Here is a 21,958-nt window from a genome sequence, read left to right as displayed (position 1 = left end):
ATGTCATAACTCATGCCTTAGCCTTGAGATGAGGACAGAAAGCAATAAAACAATGAAGAAACTTCTACAGATAATGTTTGACAACATAGTTGTATATATTAGTGTGTGAGTATCCTATTTAATTGATAGTGGGTGTTTTCCTACATCTATAAGGCAAGTGCACGGAGGTCCATATAGCCGGTAGTTGTTGCTTGCTTATTCAGTGTGATAATAGTGCTGTTGCAATTTAATCATACAAAACTCTTTAGTGTGGTTAGAGACTTTGGAGTATTTTTAATTTGCAGCAAATCAAAATTCAAATGCTCTTATCATTACTTGTCTATCATGTATATAGTCACAAAAACTTATTTCAGTTAAAAATTTAAAGAGAATTTTCTGAAAAATGTTTCCATTGTATCAGGAATTTAGTGATGTGGGGACATTTCTCTACTGAGGGTCACACCCCTCTCTATGTGATGGTTGAAATTCTTTGGGTCCCTACTTAGCCAAGGGCTGGACATTATTTAGCAGATGGGCCCTCAAATTGGCACAGTGCAGTTGTGGATAATGAGGAGAAACTGATGGTGTAGGTCTTTATCTGGTGGACTTTTGAACACCCTTCATTTCATTTATTTTGAACACCCTTCATTTTATTTATTTTGAACACCCTTCATTTTATTTATTTTGAACACCCTTCATTTTATTTATTTTGAACACCCTTCATTTAATTTATTTAGTCTTTTGCATAATGATGTACATTGTTATTGCTTTAAAGTTGTTTTTTTATAAAGAGGTTGCTGTGCTCATTTCATCCAAGTCATGCAGAGTCAGTTCAGTTATTCATAGGGGATTTGGACAGAGATAGCAGGAATGCTTATCGAGAGTCAGATATTTCTTAGTCATGTCCTACTAGCCTGTTGCTTTATCTTAGGCTTCCCCTCCTTACGGTTATGCTCACCATGTGAGCAGGGATTTAGCTGGGCCACAGCACACAGAAAATCCAGAGGGGCTTAACTGCGGAACCACACCTGGTGCGAGTGGTATGCTGCAGGTGTGAGACCGGGTGCCACTCAGGAAGACTGGTGCTGCGATGGCTGGTCCCAGAGGTATGGGAGTGATAGTTTCTGGAGATAGGTAACAGCTGCAGCAGGTGTTGAGGTTTCGACTGTGATGGATGGATGGATAGATACGGAAGCAGCAGCTGGTAAGGATACTTTGCAGCAGTTGGTATCGTGGTTGGTGGCCGACGTGGCAGCTTGGGTTAGGATAACAGCAGCAGCAGACTGAAACACAAACATATGTCAGCAGTGGAAACAAGCACAATACAACAGCAGCAGCAAAGTGCTAGGGGACCTGAGAACTAGCAATGTATAAGACTCATTGTCCAGGCACTTCCTAAAGGGAGGAAGCACATTAAATACCTACAGCCTCTCAGTTGACCTGAGAGGCACTTCTGGGTTAAGGGTGCGCTAGCCCTTTAAGAAAGGGGGTGTAGCCGTACATGAGCCACTAGAGCAGAAGCAGGATGCCTTCTACGAGAACACAGCCTCTGTGAGACAGCAGCATGGAACGGGAAGAGAATGGCCACCGCAGGAGGGACATAACGGTGAGCCAGCCGAGGTCCCCGCCAGAGGAAGGGGGCAGGACCATGCGGGGATGCCGATGTCGGCATTACACTTACTTCTCTTCAGGCACCAAAACTTCTAGTAATACCCTAGATTTACAGAGGCCTTGGACAAACCAGATTGGTAAGTCTGACTTCTGGGACATTGCACCATGAGGAAATAATTAGTGTAAATAAGATTTTTCTTGTGGCAGACTGGTAGATAATTCTAGAAAGAAAAAGGACATGGTGTGAAATTTCAGTAACTTTCTGGTGTCACTTGTATCCCCTATAATACAGTCACTTTCTGGTGTCACTTATATCTCAACCGACATACCAAAACTTTCCCAACTAATTAAGGTAATACTATATTAAATATGTTAGGCTATGAATTATTTTCATACCAAGTGTAGTAAATGGCTAATAGCTGTTTTTATAGTAATTTGCAGTGTTTTAAGCACATGTAAATGTTTTTTTTTCCTTTTTGCATTCTCATGTGTCTACTTTGTAGGGGGGTGAAATTTAAAGGGAATCTGTGAGCAGGTTTATGCTATGGTAGCTGATGAAAGCATGCTGTAGGGGTTAAAAAACAAAAATCAACTATCCCTCTCTTATCAGGCTTTGTGCCGTTGTTTAGTTAAACCAAAGGCTTTATCACCTGGGGATTACAAAGTCACACTCACACCAGTTAGGCATGACCCCTACTATGATTGACATCTAACTGTCAATGTACAATCTCTACTGAGAGTCTGGTGTGGAAGCAACAGCTCATTCAGTTCTGCTGTGTTGCTAAATCTAAAACCTTTGATTGTGTCAGAATAGCTGCAGGCAATAATCTAAGATAAACATCGATGGATTCTGAGTCTCCTTGTGTCATGGGAGACAGACAGTCATGTGGTTTCTGGCAATAGAAGGTCACAATGTTTGGCTGTGCAAAATACTCCCTGACTTTCTATTGTTCCTGCTGTCAGTATTCATTGGTATAGGTAGCTTTCTTGCTGGATTTTCATCTCTCCTCTTTTATGACCCAGCAGGAGTTTGCCTTCCACCCAGCTGCTGATTATCGGTATTCTCCATGTGCTTAAATACTCCCATGTTCCCTCGACTGATGCTGGTGATATTATTAGGTTCATTCAAGCTCTGGTTGCAGGTAGCTTGTACTCATGTGTTGTATCATTGTTGTAACTTTGCTGAACTTCTATCTGTGTCATCTGTGGATAAGTATTTCATGCACTATTTCCCCTGTGGGTCCTGCTTTTATCTTCTATGGTGTTTAGTGGGGTTGACGAAGAGCACATCCCATTAATTTCCTACTTAGGGCCCAGCATTAGGGAAACCTAGGATCAGGTATCCGGCTCAGCACATCGATGTAGAACCTATCTAGGGTGGTGAGGGACCCCAGGGACCACTAGTAGGTTTGGTTAGGGGTCACCATCTTTCCCTTCCCTAGCCTCAGGGTTTCCCTTTCGCCGTTCGCTTGGTACTTCCCTTTACCTAGCGTGACATTTTACCTATTACATGCTGCTCCCTGATGAGGTAGAAAAAACTTGCTGACAGATTTTCTTTAAGCAGAATCAGTCTCCTTCACCATCTGGCAGCAGATAGTATTGACACTTGTTGCCTTCCCTTTATAAACCTTCTTAACTATACTGCTATGCTACTCTGCAGATTCTGCTCCTTCCCTGACAATCTTAGTAGAAAGTAATTTCTAATAACTGCTGTGGAGTGAACAGGGAATCACCATGTAGAGAGAGAGTGACTGAGCATGTGCGTCCATCAGGACTCTGCTCATTAGGCTCATTAACATTCACATTGCTATATGCTTTGAACAGTAGGTGGTGCCATAACACGTACACCAATGTCATAACCGTTCACCGGCTCATCTTTATAACCGCATATAATTCACAAACTTTGTTCGTTTTGCATGATTTATACAATGAGTAATACTGGGACAGCGCAGTACATAAGATGTAAGGAACCTAAAAATCCAAGAGGCAAAGATTTTACAATGTTGAAATATACACTATGTAAAATACATTTGTGCCCTGTGATGATTATATGTTTTCTGTAAGTTTTTTTTCTTAAGAAAGTGCTTTTATTTTTCATTTTAAAGTGAACTGACATTTTAGCACCATGGTATTATTTTGTTACAACAGCCTTAGCTAATTATTATTAATATATCTTTAAGCCTTGACTAGATAGAATTTTATGACATACTCTATCTATCTGCAGTCACCTCTATGAAGAGTTTAAAAAGTCAACTATATACTGTTGGGTTGTTTATCTTAAATGATCACTATCATTTAATCAAGCTTTGCATGAATCTATGAGTATAAGTATATATGAAACTACGCAATATACGTTATCAGAGAAATAGGCTTTTTTCTCCACTTATGAGCCACTTCTTCTCCTCTTCCGGGATCCTGAGCTCATAAATAATTCTGAAAAAACTGCTAAAGTCAATTTTCATCAAAACAGATAATAGATTCCAAATGCCCATAAAGTTTATAAAGAGGGTGGGGAAAGTAGAGTAGGAGGCATAGTGAAAGAGAGAGGTAGAGTATCATACAGGGAAAAAGGAGGGGTGATCCAGCTCAACTGTGGTGGAGTCCGGCATGCATGGATTAAACACTCTGAATGTGCAGGAGGTACAAGGACAAAGAAGGAGGATCCAGCTTCCAGAATATAATAAAATCTTCAAGCTTTATTTCAAAGGTCAATATAAAATGTTGTCATCAATAAATCGATAGGGTTAGGGGGCCCAGGTACGGTAACGCGTTTCGAACGCTACCTGCGTTCTTTATCAAGCTACTTGATAAAGAACGCAGGTAGCGTTCGGAACGCGTTGCCGTACCTGGGCTCCCTGACCCTATTCCTTTTTTTATGACAACATTTTATATTGACCTTTGAAATAAAGCTTGAAGATTTTATTATATCCGGAAGCTGGATCCTCCTTCTATGTCCCAGAAAATCATACAGACCCTGTGATTTTATAGGAAGTTTTTACTGCTGAGCACTGTTGTATAATGTCCTCCATGCTGCTACTGCTTATGAACATGTGCTACACAGAGACAGAAGAGCAGGAATCACCTTTGTCCATGTGTACTCTGTAAGGCAGAGATCGTAACAACTAGTCTTCACCCACTAGCTCAGAGACAACTGAAAATTAGAGCACTGAGCATGCAGATATAAAAATGATGAATAATAATGGCTGCAGGTCATGTAATAGTGCTATTCTTAAAGAACATCTTATTATTTTTATTAATAAATTAACCTCTTTATGACCCTGGACGTACCGATATGTCCTATTTGGCTGGGTCTTCCTGACATTGGACGTACCGGTATGTCATGGCAATTGTGCAGGCACAGGAACTGTGCCCGAGTGATCAATGTCGGGAGCTCGGCTTACATGACAGCCAAACACTGGCTCTCACAGCCAGGGACAGTTCCTGCACTCTGGTTGTTGAACCCTAGAACGTGCAACCATAGAAATCAACCATAGAAAACAAGTAACTTAGCAGGCCTGCGAGGCCACAGGTATGCGTTCTAGGGTTAACCTGCAAAATGTTATATTGATGGATGCAATCAGAGGGCTGGGACATTGAGTTTACTCTCCCTTCCGTCAAATCGGTGCCCCACAACATCATTGCAAGGGCTCCATCATCAGCCAGCTACAGGAAGCCTATTAGACCATTCTAGAAGCATAGTCTAAAACGCTTCTGTCAGTGCAGCACTGACAGATACAAACAATTACAATTCTGGTGCATTACAGTACATTAGGGATCAAAGCAATAAAAAATAATGTTCCATACGGGGACTAAGTAAATAAAAAATATTGCAAAAATAGAAAAAACACACAGAAAAAAAAGAACAAAAAAAATAAATAAAAAAAAATGATACCAATATGTATATTTATTTAAAACAAAAAAAAACAAAACGAAAAAGTACACATATTTAGTATGAATAACCTGAGCTATAAAACTGTCACACTAGTTAACTGTTTCAATGAACACAGTAAAAATACCAAACATAAAAATGTAGCAAAATGTGTTTTCATCATATAGCTGACAAAAAAGTTGACTAAAGTGCAATCAAAAAGCAACATGGAAATAAAAATGGTATCGATGAAAACAACATCTTGACTCGCAAAAAATAAGCTACCATACACCTCTGTCAGTTAAAAAGTAAAAAAGCTATAGCTTTCAGAATGCAGCAGTGCAAAAACTATTTCTTTGCAAAAAATTGTTTTTATGGTGTAAAAGCGGCAAAACATAAAAAATATATGTAAATGTGGGGTCACTGTAATAGTACTGCCCTGAAGAATAAAGTTGTTTTCTCACTTTTATGACATGGTGACTGGAGTAAAAAAAAACAAACAAAAAAACCCCAATGCCTGAATTGCTGTTTCTTCTTGACTCTTCCTCACAAAAAGCAGAATAGAAAACGATCAAAAAATATTTTCTGTCCCAAAATGGTACCAAGAAAAACTCCAACTCCTGCTGTAAATAAACAAGCTCTGACGTGACTCTGTAGGCAGAAAAATAAAAAAAACTATGGTCTTCAAAATTTGGTCATGCAAAAAAACTTTATTTTGTAAAAAGCATTTTTAGACCCCCTTAACATGTTTGTATTTTCAGTACATGGGATGTCCATTTTTCACACATACTGGAGACACATTCACATGCATACTAATGAAATTCAATGGGGATCTTTACACATCTGTGTTTTAATAGAGACTGTGTCCATGTGACCCATGTGCATGTCCGTCTGATCCACACGGAGACATGTCTTTTTTTTCCGGCAGCATGGATGTGCAAAGATAGATAGATGATAGCTGGATAGAGATATATAAAATGACAGATGGATGGATAGATGGATAGATAGATAGATAGATGCTGCTCTACATAGCGTGTACAGCAATTAAACCAAATAAATAAGTAATTAAATGAAAATATAAATTGAAATGGGGTCCCATCCTCCCTATTTTTGACAACCAGTGCAAGTAAAGTGGACATTGGTCAACCAGGAAAAGAGTAGGTAAGTGAACTTTTAAATAAAATATTTTTTGTGTGTATTTTTCCTTTTACACTTACTGGGTTAGTAATTGGGGTATCTAATAGACGCCTGTCCAGTACTAAGCCCTGGGATTGATGCCAGCTGACAGTTCACAGCTGACATTAGTCCCTAATGTATTACCTCGATTGCCATCGCAGCAGGGCTATCGGGAAGAGCTGGGCAAAGCGCCAGAATTGGCGCATCTACTGGATTCACCACTTCTGGTGTGGCTGCGGGCTGCAATTTTTAGGCTGGGAAGGGACCAATAACCATGGGCCTTTCCACCCTGATAATACCAGCAAGGGGAATGCACATAAAATAAAGCCAATTATTTAACTGCTGTTGATTTGTTCATTCTCCCTCCCAAAGATCGCAGAAAGGTGCTGCTCACATTTATCTTGCACTCTGGGCTGAGTACTTAAATCAGGAATTACATATAAATCTTTGAAAAACATGATTCAGACAAAATTTCCGACCAAAATTTCACTGCAATGAGGCAGAAGGAATCACTTTGAACTCCTGTCTGACCGTGGTCCAGAGGAGTCCATCTTTTTCGCATAATTTTAGGCATGCACAAAAGTATGGTCAACAACAGTTTTTGTGTACCTATGAAAAGATGGACACCACTAAACAGGCCAAACAGAATCTGGAGAAACTCTGCTGCCTCATTAGTGACTTGATTCGTTGAGGGTGTCCCCTGAATCACGTACTTTGGAGATGTACATGAAAACCCTGATGTAAGTGCTCAGCATAGAGCATAGGATAAATGTGAACTGATCCAAAATGTTCTGAACCCCAAGTTGGCAACAAATAACATTCAACTCAACCCACAAAAAACAAATCCCCAAACTAGTCCGTCATCTGGTAGGAGAAATATAGGGGGTTTCCATGTTACTGATAGCACAAAGGCTCTGGAAAAGTGCTACGACTCGCCCACAAAAAAGAAATCCAGCAACATCTGCACTTCCGTCCCTGACTGGAGTCCTTCCCCACTCTATTCCCTGAGTGACCCTGAGGGTCAGGTCAACTTACAAATGCCATAGACACCCACTATCTTTGGCCAAAGGTATCTGACTGGCTTGCACAATTTTTCTTCTCGCTATACTTTACAAAAGTACAGCTTTCTACTCTCTACCTACTACTACTACTGGCTAAACTAAGATGGAGTCTGGCAATATCCCGCAACTGGATCCTCCTCTTGGGGGCAACCCACATAACTGTTCCTGTCTATTCTGGACACCAGGGAGCAGTACCTAAACTGGCCACTGGATACACTTATATTTTAAGCATGAATACATTGCATACATTAACACAAGTCACATCATTATAACATAATAATGATCAGTGTCTTCAGGGCAGAGACGCACCCTCGTACAAGTGCACAATTGTGTAACTGCACATCACAATCAGAGTATGTGTAGAGCAGGTTAAGGAGCTGAGCCCACCTAAACCCTGCAGATGCTGGCTGTGATCCATAGTTAGCATCTGCCTATATATACAGCATATCACAAAAGTGAGTACACCCCTCACATAGCGATAAATATTTTATTATATGTTTTCATGGGACAACACTGAAGATCTGACCCTGTGATACAATGTACAGTGTCAGTGTGCAGCTTGTATAACAGGGTAAATTTTATGTCTTCTAAATAACTCAACTCACAGCCATCAATGTCTAAACTGCTGGCAACAAAAGTGAGTACACCCCTAAGTGAAAATGGCCAAATTGTGCCCAAAGTGTAATATTATTTGTGGCCACCAGTATTTTCAAGCACTGTCTTAACTCTCTTGGGCATGGAGTTCACTAGAGCTTCACAGGAGCCACTGGATCCTCTTCCATCCTCCATGATGACATCACGGAGCTTGTTGATGTTAGAGACCTAGTGCTCCTCCAATTTCTGTTTGAGGATGCCCCACAAATGTTCAATAGAGTTTTGGTCTCGAGACACTTGGCCAGTCCAGCACCTTTACTCTTAGTTTCTTTAGCAAGGCAGGGGTCGTCTTGGAGATGTTATTTGTGGAGATGTTATTCTCCATGAATTTGATGTCTTCTATTATGCTCTGGGGTCTGACCAGAGCATGATAAATGTATAATGTAAAAAAACTCAAATGACAAAACCCCCCACTTGTGTTCACCTTAACGCTCACTTCTCCGGCCCCTCCTCTATTAATCCTCATGTGGCCAGGACTTGCTGCATCTTCATGTTGTCGCCGCTTATGGTGAAATTTATTGGTCTCTCACACTGGGCCGGGACTTTGTCTTTGAGGAATCCTGGGAAGGTTCATGATGGCTGACTTTTTACTCGCTTGCACAGAATCCTCTCTGGGATTTAAGCTCGAGCAGTGGCAATCGGAAGATGTGGGAAGAATTGGATGAGAGACACTTAGGGGCTGAAGAGCTGAGTATGAGGATTTTTTTATTCATTTTGTAACATATTGATGGTTTTTAAGTTTCGGAAAAATTGCTCCCTCTGACGGCATAGAGTTTCCTTTTTTCCTTTATTTGTAAATATGTTTAGTAATAAGAAAAACCCACGAGGCACAGAGTTTACGCATTTCAGGCTTCAGAAACCAGTGTCATAGGAGTATTGCTGTGACTAAGTTCTTATCCTGAAAAGGGTAAGCTTTGTGCCTTTTGGCTTTTATTCTTTTAGATAAAACCTTTATTTTATTCCATATTGGCAGCTAGAAGCATTCTGTCTGTTACCACATATTTCTGACACCCTGTCCAACCAGACCAAAAACGTCTTAGTGAGCAGGATACATTCTTGTATATTTACTAATATTGTTTCTCATATTTGTACATATGCCATGGCGGCGTTGGGTTCTGTTCAGTCTACAGATTCTGACACTCCACACAATAACTTCTCTGTGATCCAAGCAAGGAGTCTCAGGCGCCAACCTGCAGAGTGGTGATTTATAGGCGAGCTAGCAAGAGTAATCTCTGCTAGTCTGTTTGTTAGTCTCATTTGATCACATGTTGTGAGGAAGCCAATCTCATCTGCTTCTCTTCTATATATGTTGGCTAGATCCTTCCACCTATGCCAGTTATAGCTGGTCTAGTGAGGTGTTGTGATTCAGACTATCTGTTGGTTGTTATACTTGTTTCTGAGTGCGGTTGTGGAGTTATCCATTGTTGCCTTTTTGTTGTTACTTTCCTGATCTTACTTTACTTCTGAGTCTCGTTGTGCCTTTTTGGCTTTTATTTTTTAGATAAAACCTTTATTTTATTCCATACTAGCTGTAGTTTCCGGCATTGCCCGGAATAGGAACTAAGTGACTCTCTGTCTCTCTCCCTCTCTGTCTCTCTCTCTCTCTGTCTCTCTCCCTGTCTGCCTGTCTCTCTCTAGCTCTTTGTCTCTCTCTGTCTGTCTCTGTCTTTGTCTGTCTGTTTCTGTCTCTCTTTCTGTCTGTCTGTCTCTCTATCTCTGCTGTCTGTCTCTGTCTCTCTATCTCTGTCTATCTGTCTCTGTCTGTCTCTATCTATCTCTCTCTGTCTGTCTTAGTCTGTCTCTCTGCCTTTGTCTGTCTCCGTCTGACTTTCGCTCTCTGTTTCTCTATCTCTCTGTTCCTCTGTTTTCTCGCTGTCCATCTGTTTCTCTCTTTCTCTGTCTCTCTGTCCGTCTGTTTCTCTGTCCATCTGTCTCAATGTCTATCTCGGTCTTTCTATCTCTGTCTATGTCTGTCTTTCTGTCTCTCTGTCTGTTTCTCTCTTTCTCTGTCCATCTGTTTCTCTGTCCATCTGTTTGTCCCTGTTTGTCTCTCTGTTTGTCTCTCTCTGTCTGTCTCTCTCCGTCTCTCTGTCCATCTGTCTCTTTGTCTCCCTCTATCTCTTTCTCTGTCTCTCTGACCCTCTGTCCATCAGTCTCTATCTGTCTCTCTGTCTGTCTGCCTCTCTCTCTGTCTGTCTCTCTGTCCATCTGTCTCTTTCTGTCTCTCTCTTTTTCTGTCTCTGTGTCCATCTGTCTCAGTCTGCCTCTCTCTCTATCCATCTTTCCACCGATATCATATTACCTCACACATAAGCTTCTTATACTAAGAATGTCCTTTTTTCCTATAGAAACCAATCACAGCTCCTATTAATGACCTGTAGCTCCCAGCTCCATTGACTTTAATGTAAGCAGGTTTTTTGGCGAATAAATGTAAAGCGTGGGGTTACATTTTCTCCTCAAAACATAGTCTATGACATTCCCTGAGTCAAATGAGGTGGCTGTGCACAATTTTGTGATCGTGAGTGTGACATACACACACACATATATATATATACTCAATAGATCGGAAGTTAGAAGCGTTCTGTCTGTTATCACGTTTCTGACACCCTGTCCAACCAGACCCAAAACATCTTGTATATTTACTAATATTGATTCTCATATCTGTACATAGAAAATAATTATAAACTTAACAGACTAATACAATTGTATGGTGAAAAACTAGTAATAAGCTATGGTTATATTATAAGAAGGCTCTCAATGTTTTTTTTTTTCTTAGAATTTAATATATTTTCTTCGGCATGGAATATGTAATTATGAGCTACTTGTGAACGCAATCCTTCCACCTCTCTATTTTCTTGAAGTCGCTTTTCTGACACTGAAGTACATAAAGCAGTTAAAGTTAATGCTGAACGCGGCACAGTTTGAGAGATAGGAATTTCTGGCAGTCAAGCCTCAATTAAGAGATAAAAGACAAACGTGTAGAGCATTTGATAAAGCTTAGAATACAAGGACAGGCCTGGATGTTCTTGAAGGTGTCTATAGCGATAACTGAATAGTCAGCTGGAATCGTCTTCAATTGGAGTAGGTGCTCCAACTTATCAAATTTCACATATGGGAAATTACTGGTGCCTACAGGGATGATTAGCAATAACCCAGTGGGTCAACAGCATGCTGGGATAAAGGTGAAAACTGTATCTCGCTATCAACACCAAATACATCCATTTACAGAGAGATAGCAGCATTTTTTTTCTCTCTAATATCCTTGCTTGTACAGACTATAGGACTAGATATTGAAAAGCCGTCCTGCAATGGGGAAATTAAAATGCACACAGAAGGCTATCTTCCTGTGTGTACCATGACATTTACTTAAAGATTTGCGAAGAAAATTTTTACAACTGCTAAAGTACTGTAAAAATCCCCAAAATATATATAAATAGCGCATGTAATATTCAGTTGTGTGCGTGGAGCATTTGGGAAAATGAATTAATATTAAACTGATTATGAGCGAGGAGGGGACAATAAATACTTTAAAAAAAAATGAGTTAAATGTTAAAAAAAAAATGTAATAGACTAAAGTTAAAATAACATTTCAAAAATGTATTTTAATCACCGGCCATATTAAGCTCTGTAATTTGTTTAGTTCCAATTTAGCAGCTTAAAGGGAACCTGTGACCACTTTTTCGGCCTATAAGCTGCGGCCACCACCACCGGGCTCTTATATACAGCATTCTAACATGCTGTATATAAGAGCTCAGGCCGGGGGTATAACATAAAAAACACTTTATAATACTTACCTAACGGTCGCACGGGGGGCTTAATGGACGTCTCCGTTGTCCGGTGCCGGCGCCGCCTCTTTTGGCCATCTATGTTGTCCTTCTTCTATAGCCGCGGTGCATGACGAGTCTGACATCATACACACTTGCCGGCATTCAGGTACTGAGCAGGGCAGATCAAAGTATTGTAGTGCGCCTGTGGAGGACCGACGAGTGTGTATGACGTAGACACGTCATGCACCGTGGCTTCAGAAAGAGGACACAAGATGGCTGAAAGAGGAGGCGCCGCCACCGGAAAACGGAGACACCCTTTAGGCCCACCGCACGACCGTTAGGTAAGTATAATAAAGTGTTCTTTACAATACAAAAAAACACCCTCTTTCACCACTTTATTAACCCCCCAAAAGACCCAGGTCCGACGTTATCAACATGAGGTCCAACGATGATTCTAGCTCTACTACATCTGAAGGCACAGCGTATGGCCACAGAACATGACCACTCACTGTGAGCTTCAGACAGAGACTGTGCCCCAGCAATCAACAGTTTAGTTGGAGCCACAGCTGAAGGTTCCCACGATCCTCCACCTGTGACCACAGGTAACTTGTCCTCAGGAGACCTCAATGAAAACACACTGAGTTCACAGACCTGCCTCTCCTAGCAGAAAACTGCATTTCATTGCATAAAGATACAGATTTGGTGCTAAAATAAAATTTTGACACCATATTCCTGCACCCAATTTACACCTCCTAGCAAAAAACTCTGCATCACTACCGCATCATAGCGTATGCGGTAGTGATGCGTTTTATTGCCAGGAGGTGTAGATTGGGTTCAGGAATATGATGTAGAAATTTTAGCACAAATCTGCATCTCTTAGCAAAAACCTCAGTCTTTTGCCAGGAGATGCAGGTCTGTGAACTCATTGAGAGTTTATTGAGCTCCCCTGAGGTCAGGTCACAGATGGAGGACTGTGAGAACCTACAGCTGTGACCGCAAATAACCTGAGTGACGTCACTGCTGATTGCTGCAGCTCAGTCTCTGCCTGAAGTTACAGCAGGCAGTCATGTTCTATGGCCGATCACTGTCAGTTCAAATGTACTAGAGTTGGAAGTGTCGTAGGATCTCGTGTGGATTAAGTCAGACCTGGGTCTTTTGTGTGTTAATAAGTGGTGAAAGAGGGTGGGTTTTTGTATTTTATTTCAAATAAAGAATTTTTCTAATGGTTGTGTTTATTAACTTTCACTTACAGATTAGTAATGGGAGTCTCATAGATGCCTCCCATTACTAATCTAGGGCTTACTGGCAGCTGTGAGCTGACATTAACCCCTTATTACCCCAATTGCCACTGCACCAGGACAATCAGGAAAAGGCAGGTAAAATGCCGAGATTGTCACATCTAATGGATGCAGCAATTCTGGGTAGCTGAAGGATGTAATTTTTAGGCTTGGGGGCCACAATGAGCCTGTGTCTCCCCAGCATGAGAATAGTAGCCCTCAGTTGTCAGGCTTTATGTTGATTGAGTGTCAAAATTGAGTGGGGACCAGACGCCATTTTTTAAAAATTATTTATTTAATTAATTTAAAAAATTAAAAGCCGCATGCAGTTCCTCTTATTTTGATACACAGCCAAGATAAGCGCTCGGCTGAGGACTGCAGCCTACAGCCATGGGCTTTATCTGTGCTGTTTTCAATAAATGGGGGGACCCTATGCCCTTTTATTTATTTATTTATTTTATACAACATTATAGACCCGCAGACAGAGTCTGTGATTCCAACCAATCACAGATGCTGTCTTAGGGCAGGGTCTGACTGTAGCCAATCAGAGATGCTGTTGGGCAGGGAAAGGAGTGAATATGGATGAGGGATAATCATCGGTCCCGGAAATACAGCCGTGGGAGCAGTTGCAGCTGCGCCGGAGACTCAGTAAGTATGTCCTGCTTTATTTTCTTTCTTTTACAGCCTCCCTACACCACTTTACAACACATAAGTTTCTCGTCCCATTGAATTCAATCAGCTCGGTATGTTTGCCGAATTGTTTGGCGAACACCGGGAGGCTTGGTAAAGATCGGCGAACTGAATTTTGAAAGGTTGGCTCATCTCTACATCACATAGTTATAGTATCAGTCTGAGCCATAAGTGGTGATGGATGAAATGGGAAAAACTATAGTTGGTGGACATCTGGAGAATTTCTAAGCATCCTGTGGCTCTTCTAAGACCATTGAGATGTGTCATAGAAGTATCGGCCATCAGCACTAGTATTACTTGGTTGAGTTTTTAAGAGTGTATACCACAGTTTGGTGACGATTCAATTTCTTTATGATATCAGAAGATAAATCAAAGTTTTATAACAGTTTAAACACAAAACATTCATATAATACTTTCGTAGACTAAGGCGGGCTTTGCACGTTGCGACATCGCAGGTGCGATGTCGGTGGGGTCAAATTGAAAGTGACGCACATCCGGCATCGCATGCGACATCGCAATGTGTAAAGCCTAGATGATACGATTAACGAGCGCAAAAGCGTCGTAATCGTATCATCGGTGCAGCGTTGGCGTAATCCATAATTACGCTGACGCCACGGTCCGATGTTGTTCCTCGCTCCTGCAGCAGCACACATTGCTGTGTGTGAAGCCGCAGGAGCGAGGAACATCTCCTACCGGCATCACTGCGGCTTCCGTAGGTTATGCGGAAGGAAGGAGGGGGGTGGGATGTTTACATCCTGCTCATCTCCGCCCCTCCGCTCCTATTAGCCACCTGCCATGTGACATTGACTTAATAAGGAGGTGGGTTGCCGGCCAGAGCGACGGTCGCAGAGCAGGTGAGTGCATGTGAAGCCGGTGTAGCGATATTTTTCGCTACGCCAGCTTTCACAAGATATTGTACCTGCAACGGGGGCGGGGACTATCGCGTGCGACATCGCAGCATCGGCTTGCGATGTCGCAACGTGCAAAGCCCACCTTAGGGGTACTTTGCACCTTGCGACATCGCTACTGCGATATCGTCGGGGTCAAATCTAAAGTGACACACATCCGGCGCCGGTAATGACGTCTCACCATGTAAAGCCTAGATGCACCGATAAACAATAGCAAAAGCGTCAAAAATCGGTGATCTGTGTAGTGTCAGACATTTCCATAATGTCACACCAATAGGAGATACGATGTTGTTCCTTGTTTCCTGCGGCAGCACACATCGCTGTGTGTGAAGCCGCAGGAGCAAGGAACATCTCCTGCCTGCCTCCACCGGCTATGCGGAAGGGAAAAGGTGGGCGGGATGTTTACATCCCGCTCATTTCCGCTCATCTGCTTCTATTAGCCGCCTGCCGTGTGACGTCGCTGTGATGCCGCACGACCCGCCCCCTTAGGAAGGAGGCGGGTCGCCGGCCAGAGCGACGTCGCAGGGCAGGTAAGTGCGCGTGAAGCTGCCGTAGCGATAATGTTTGCTACGGCAGCTATCACAAGATATCGCATGTGCGATGGGGGCGGGTACTATCACGCTCGGCATCGCTATCATCGGCTAGCGATGTCGCAGCGTGCAAAGTACCCCTTACAGTGTTATATAGTATTAAGGGGGCTTTACACTCTGCAACATTGCGAAATATCGTCAGGGTCACGTTGTTAGTGACGCACATCCGGCGCCGTTAGCGTCATCGCAGCGTGTGACACCAAGGAGCGACAATCAACAATCGCAAAAGCGTCAAAAATCGTTGCTCCTTTTCATAATGTCATTGCTGCTGCAGGTACGATGTTGTTCGTCGTTCCTGTGGCAGCACACATCGCTATGTGTGGCACCCAGGAACGACGAACATCTCCTTACCTGCGTCCACCGGCAACGAGGAAGGAAGGAGGTGGGCGGGATATTCCGGCCGCTCATCTCCGCCCCTCCTCTGCTAATAGGCAGCCGCTTAGTGACACCGCTTAACGTCGCTATGACGCCGAACGCACCTCCCCCTTGAAGGAGGGATTGTTCGGCGGTCACAGCGATGTCGCTGACCAGGTATGTGCGTGTGACGCTGCCGTAGCGATAATGTTCGCTACAGCAGCGATTACCAAATGTCACACGAACGACGGGGGCGGGTGCTATCGCTAGCGATGTCGCAGCGTGTAAAGCGGCCTTTAGAGTATTTAATTTATTGTGAGTAGAGCTGTGAATGTTTGTCTGCTCTGTTATATAGCTATAATGTAGATCACAACGCCACGCATAACAAATATGGATTTCAAATCGATCTCCAAGTTCCTGAATCATTCATAAAAAATGGAGTTTAAAGTCCGAAAACACCTATGGGAATTTACACTTCAATATGTACTTTGTAGAAAACATAAAAGCAAACAAAACATCTTAATACAGTAAAGGGGCAGACACATAATGAAATAAAAGGATATAGACATATATATAAACTGTGCATGTTAAAATTGTAATTGTTTACTCCTGTTAAAAAAAATCATTTTGAAGTGAGATGAGCCAAATTAGATTTTAGACACTCCGAGTTACCATTTGTTTTCTCATTATGCTTTTTTTGCTCTGGTTTTGGTCACTTTTACTGAGGTTTTCATGAACAGGGATGTTTCCATCAAACTCTGCTATGTTACAAATTACCAGATGCAAAAGAATATTTTTTGAATTATAAGACGCACTTTTCCTCCTCAAAATTCGTGAGGAACGTGAGGGGTACGTGTTATAATAATTTGAATGTAGCTTACCGGGGAGTGGTGGAGAGGGGTAGCAGAAGAAAGGGGCAATGCTGCGGCAGCTATGCAGGTTCTGCGGCAGCTGTGCACGGTCTTCGGCAGCTGTGCACAGTCTGCGACGGCTGTGCATGGTCTGCAGTGGCTGGCTGGGGCTGTGGACGGTGAGGGCTTCAAATAATGGTGCCCGGAGTTGGCGCATGCGCAGATGCAGCTCTCAGCTCAAGATCTCATCTGCGCAGGCGCCGGCTCCACCCAATTGATCACCCAGCAGTGGACTAAGGAGAATGGACTTTAAGGAGAATGGTGGCCAGAGGTGGCACGTGCGCAGATGAGATCTCAGCTTGTCATTGAGCCGAGACCTCAGTCTTTGCATACGCCGACTCCGGGCACCATTATTTGAAGCCCTCACCGCCTGCAGACCCAGCCCAGTAACCGCCGCTGCCGCAGCCCCAGCACAGCTGCACTAGCATAGCCACCACCGCCGACATTTTCTGGGACAGCATCTGGAACACCCACCGCATTGCCTGCAGCATTTCCCTGCTCTACCACTGCCCCTGCCTCCTGTGACCTCGCTCCACTACCGCTGCCGCCCCCCTCTGGTAAGACACCATCAGACTATAAGACAGACCCATTTTTTTCACCCTTTTTTCCTCTACATTTGGGGTGCATCTTATAAACAGAAAAATATGGTAGTTTGGCAATCATAAGACCATCCTGCGACAAGTTGAGAATTTTTTTTTCCATATGAAGATGAAGAATATTCATGGCCCCAGTTGATATCTGTGTAGGTAAAATCCCCACTGGACCAACCTGTGCATCCACAACATTTTTTTATGCAGCTGACTTTACAGCTCATCAGTTAAATTTGAGGGAGGGAATCTATAGATTATGTAAAATATATTTTTTCAGTATTTATGTCTTTTGTAACTTCACCTGCAATGTTTTAAGTTTATTCACTACTGATTCTTTAACATGTTCTTTCGTACTGATATACTCAACTTTCTTGTTTAGTCTGTCTTTACAAAAATTGAAACGTCATAAATATTAACAGCACAATTATGTAAAGATTCCATCCTTTTTTTAAGCACCACTCCTGCGGCTTTGTTTTCTAAGCACCAGAGTGGCAATTTAAATCTAAGTCCCCTGCGCCCTGTATATTACATAACCACTGGCGGCTTCATTAGTTCCTGTCCCGCAGTGTCATCTTGTGTCCATAACTGTTGACTGGTTGGAAGTCAGAAGTTATGTCACAAGTTCTCACTGGAAGTCTATGAGAGCCAGAACAAGGCCAGAATGAGGCTCTCATAGACTTGTATTAAATTTCGATGTATGGCATGCTCCATGAAACACTGGAGCTGATGGCAGGTTGCAAATTTCTGGAGATCGACTAGAGAGACTCTGGAAAAAGATGAATATGTATAAGACAGGCGACATTTAAAGAACCACTCCAGTGTTCAAAAAAAAATATCTTAAAATGCTATGGTGATGCTTTAAGCAAAATGGACTACATATTCTGTTTTTTCAGTAAAAAGTCTTCAAGATTCCAGCTTCAATGTTATGTTGGTTATTGGGTTACCGGCCTGCTCCCTGGGAGGGGGAGGTATTATTAGGGCTAGGACAGGAGAAAGGGCCACATTGGAGGCTCAACTGTGACTACCATCAAGTCTACCGTCGATATATGGGTCAGCACAAGGTCCCCAGTCTAATGGTCAGCCTAGGAGCTCCTGAACCATCTGAACTCCCCCGTGACATGAGAGAAGACCCTACCAACCGGAACGCTCCCTCACACCATATGCTAAAAATTGGACCCTGTCGCATCATCATTCGAATCCCTATTTCATCCAGATATCTACCAAGACATAATATGACTAATACAACATATGGATATTGTTGTCCTCTTTTATTATCATTCCTTAATCATCCACATTACACAGTATTTTTTATATGTATTATTGCATTAGTGAACACTATCTCCACTGCTGCTTTTTATGCTTTTTACATATAGATGTTTAAATCTCTGCTTCCATTTATCCTCTGTGGTTTATTGTCACTTAAAGCCCGGTCTTTAGAATTGTGGAGAAAACATCAGTAGTCGTGTAATACCTGCATTGTCACCTCTCTGGGTAACTATCATGATTAATTAACAGGGATTATCGAATATCACAAATATTCGGCAATATTCGACTTCGCGAATATCTGACGAATAGGTCGCCTCTATACGAATATTCGATGTGCAATGTAAGTCTATGGGAAGCCCGAATAGTTGCTATTCGGCAACTATTCAGGTTTCCCATAGACTTACATTGCACATCGAATATTCGCAAATCGTCGAAAAGTAGCGACCTATTCGGCGAATATGGGCGTTGCCGAATATTTGAGGTATTCGATCATCCCTATTCATTAACATATCCCGACAACATGTCCTTACTGGCTATACTGTACCTCTGCAGAAACTCCTGCTCCAGTTTTGCATTAACGATGAGTGAATTGATCAGAAGAGGTGTGAGTGCAAGTCAAATTTCCAGAAATTCATGGTTTTACAATAATTTAAACATTTTAAGATTCAATTCACGATTTGCTAAAAAAAGGGGGATCATTATTTTTGCATTGTTGCATGGGCCCTGCAACAATGGCATCTTACAGATTATTATACCTTGTGCAGTGGTGGTCAGTACCGGGGCCATCACAGATCAGCAGTTCCCAGTGGAGCACAGTTTCCCACCTATACAGTCACTGGGTAAGTTTCCCTCACCTAAAGAGTGTAAGCTTTAATGATCATCAGGGTCATCTCTTTCGCTGTCAATGTCTCTCCTGTAGAGTGTAAGCTCTTATGGTCAATGAGGTCCTCTCTCTCCAGTAGAGTGTAAGCTCTTATGGTCAATGAGGTCCTCTCTCTCCTGTAGAGTGTAAGCTCTAATGGTCATCAGGGTCCCCTCTCTCACTCTCAATGTTTCTCCTTTAGAGTGTGAGTTCTTAGGGTCAGTGAGGTCCTCTCTCTTCTGTAGAGTGTAAGCTCTTAAATTAAGCGAGGGCCTCTTTCTCTCCTGTAGAGTGTAAGCTCTTATGGTCAATGAGGTCCTCTCTCTCCTGTAGAGTGTAAGCTCCAATGGTTATCAGGGTCCCCTCTCTCACTCTCAATGTTTATCCTTTAGAGTGTGAGTTCTTAGGGTCAGTGAGGTCCTCTCTCTTCTGTAGAGTGTAAGCTCTTAAATTAAGCGAGGGCCTCTTTCTCTCCTGTAGAGTGTAAGCTCTTATGATCAGTGGGGTCCTCTCTCAGTCATGTAGAGTTTAAGCTCTTATGGCCAGCAAGGTCCTCTCTGTCCTGTAGAGTGTAAGCTTTTATGGTCAGCAGGGCCCTCTCTGTCCTGTAGAGTGTCAGCTTTTATGGTCAGCAGGGTCCTCTCACTCTCTCGCTCTCTTTCCTGTAGAGTGTAAGCTCTTTTGGTCAGGGGGTCCTCTCTCTCTCTCCTGTAGAATGTAAGCTCTTATGGTTAGCAGGGTCCTCTCTCTCTCCTGTATAGTGAAAACTCTTATGGTCAGTGGGGTCCTCTTTTCTCTCCTGTAGAGTGTAAGCTCTTGTGGTCAGCGCGGTTCTCTCTCTCTTTTCTTTAGAGTGTAAGCTCTTATGGTTAGCAAGGTCCTCTCTCTCTCCTGTAGAGTGTAAATTCTTATGATAAGCGGGGTCCTCTGTCTCCTATAGAGTGTAATAATGATAATGAGATTCGGTCTTGATGAGCGTTAATGAGGGGTTAACAGGCTCTGTCAGTAGATTAATTTTATTATTAAAAATTAAAAATTATTAGAGAGCTCCTGTTGGTTACATACAATGCGTTTCAGCAATAATCCGTTGCTTTCCTCAGGTACCCGGTGGCATTAGGAATCCCCCAACCCGGAGGATCCTTCTAACCATCACCGGGGTTGTGCGAGGGCGCACAACCTCATCAGGTGAGCAAAACCATATAATTCTAAACCTATTTTAAACCCACGGGTACCTCTCATATGCGCTGTTTATTATTTCAGTATCCTATAGAGTGTAAGCACTTATGATCAGTGCTGTCCTTTCTATATATATTGTGATATTGGGGACATAATGAGGGACACCAGAGACAGTAGTCCCATCATGACCCTAGTGCTAGAAGGAGTCCCAAAAGTACCTCTCCTACGTAGGACATGCGCTGTTACATATAGGGGCTCATATGTTTCCAGTCACATCTCTGTCCCAAGTTTGCTGAAGAAACACTAAACCTAATAGATAGTTTCTTGTAATGTTTTTTTAGTCTGTAACCAGGACATCTGCGGTAAGTAACCCATTGTGTTATTGGCTGCCTCTTGTGCTGTTCTTGTGGTTTGGGAACTTGCCGTAACCCCCAGTCTAATACTCACTCATTATTTTCACCTTTTACCGTAGGTCTCAGGCAGTTTGTGACCTCCAGTGTTCAATGGAGCACTGAAGGTCACAACTCAAGACAAGTCTATGAGAGCCCCGTTCTAACCTTGTTCTGGCTCTCATAGACTTTTAACTTAGAGCCAATCAGACATTGCGGTGAATAGATGGTGCTTCGGGACTGGAGCTGCACAGATAGAAGCTGAAAATGCAGAAGGAAGGATGAGTATTAGACAGGGTGAAGGGACTTTAGATTGGAATTACCAATTCAGAGTAGAAAAACAGACTAAAGGCCCCGTCACACACAGAGATAAATCTTTGGCAGATCTGTGGTTGCAGTGAAATCATGGACATATTGTTCCATTTGTACACAGCCACAAACCTGACACTGATTGTCCACAATTTCACTGCAACCACAGATCTGCCACAGATTTATCTGTGTGTGTGACGGGGCCTTAAGGCTTTGTGCGCACACTGCAGTTTTGTTTCTTCAGCAAAAAACGCACCCTCAGGCAGATAAGCGCTCCTCTGGCTGAAAAAAAAAATCTAAAAAAAAATGCATTTTTTATGCATTTTTGATGCGTTTCAGTGCGTTTTTGCCCATGCGTTTTTTTCACTATATTCAATGGAAAATCGCAGGCAAAAACACAAAAAGAATTGACATGTGACTTCTTTTTGCTGCACCCAAAATTGCAGGCAAAAAAAGAAGCAAGTTGCTCACAGCCTTTCTGAATTCTCATAGGCTTTGCTGGGGAAGGGAATGCATGCAG

The sequence above is a fragment of the Anomaloglossus baeobatrachus genome, chromosome 7, assembly GCF_048569485.1.
Source record: "Anomaloglossus baeobatrachus isolate aAnoBae1 chromosome 7, aAnoBae1.hap1, whole genome shotgun sequence".
Lineage (NCBI taxonomy): Eukaryota > Metazoa > Chordata > Amphibia > Anura > Aromobatidae > Anomaloglossus > Anomaloglossus baeobatrachus.
Note: the sequence above shows the minus strand (reverse complement) of the source record.